Source organism: Sinocyclocheilus grahami, unplaced genomic scaffold (genome assembly GCF_001515645.1).
Source record: "Sinocyclocheilus grahami isolate Dianchi unplaced genomic scaffold, SAMN03320097.WGS_v1.1 scaffold1752.1, whole genome shotgun sequence".
Taxonomy (NCBI): domain Eukaryota; kingdom Metazoa; phylum Chordata; class Actinopteri; order Cypriniformes; family Cyprinidae; genus Sinocyclocheilus; species Sinocyclocheilus grahami.
Genome location: NW_015506931.1, coordinates 45,997 through 47,283, shown reverse-complemented (window position 1 = coordinate 47,283; position 1,287 = coordinate 45,997). Strand labels below are relative to the sequence as shown.

The following is a 1,287-nucleotide window of genomic DNA, read 5'->3' as shown; positions in this document are numbered from 1 at the left end:
GCAACCGTCGCAGGGACATGAGCGAGATCTCCATAGCAACGGTCGAGCTGGACATGAGCGAGATCTCCATAGCAACGGTCGCGCTGGACATGAGCGAGATCTCCATAGCAACCGTGGCGGGGACATGAGCGAGATCTCCATAGCAACGGTAGCGCTGGACATGAGCGAGATCTCCATAGCAACCTTGGTGGGGGACATGAGCGCGATCTCCATAGCAACGGTCGTGCGGGACATCAAGCGAGATCTCCGCTGGACATGAGCGAGATCTCCATAGCAACGGTCGCACTGGACAAGAGCGAGATCTCCATAGCAACCGTGGCGGGGGACATGAGCGCGATCTCCATAGCAACGGTCGTGCGGGACATCGAGCGAGATCTCCGCTGGACATGAGCGAGATCTCCATAGCAACCGTCGCGGGGACATGAGTGAGATCTCCATAGCAACGGTCGCGCTGGACATGAGCGAGATCTCCATAGCAAACGTCACGGGGACATGAGCGAGATCTCCATAGCAACCGTTGCGCTGGACATGAGTGAGATCTCCATAGCAACCGTGGCGGGGACATGAGTGAGATCTCCATAGCAACGGTCGCGTGGGACATGAGTGAGATCTTCATAGCAACGGTTGCGTGGGACATGAGTGAGATCTCCATAGCAACCGTCGCGTGGGACATGAGTGAGATCTCCATAGCAACGGTCGCGTGGGACATGAGTGAGATCTCTATAGCAACCGTCGCGGGGACATGAGTGAGATCTCTATAGCAACCGTCGCGGGGACATGAGTGAGATCTCTATAGCAACCGTCGCGGGGACATGAGTGAGATCTCTATAGCAACCGTCGCGGGGACATGAGTGAGATCTCTATAGCAACCGTCGCGGGGACATGAGTGAGATCTCTATAGCAACCGTCGCGGGGACATGAGTGAGATCTCTATAGCAACCGTCGCGGGGACATGAGTGAGATCTCTATAGCAACCGTCGCGGGGACATGAGTGAGATCTCTATAGCAACCGTCGCGGGGACATGAGTGAGATCTCTATAGCAACCGTCGCGGGGACATGAGTGAGATCTCTATAGCAACCGTCGCGGGGACATGAGTGAGATCTCTATAGCAACCGTCGCGGGGACATGAGTGAGATCTCTATAGCAACCGTCGCGGGGACATGAGTGAGATCTCTATAGCAACCGTCGCGGGGACATGAGTGAGATCTCTATAGCAACCGTCGCGGGGACATGAGTGAGATCTCTATAGCAACCGTCGCGGGGACATGAGTGAGATCTCCATAGC

The 1,287-nt window shown here is 55.8% G+C and overlaps 1 protein-coding gene across 1 annotated transcript in view; it reads left to right on the top strand.

Moving 5' to 3' along the window:
- LOC107572455 (uncharacterized) overlaps positions 1-1,287 on the top strand; it is a 15,935-nt gene that overhangs the window by 943 nt on the left and 13,705 nt on the right. The gene's annotated exons all lie outside the window — the stretch shown is intronic.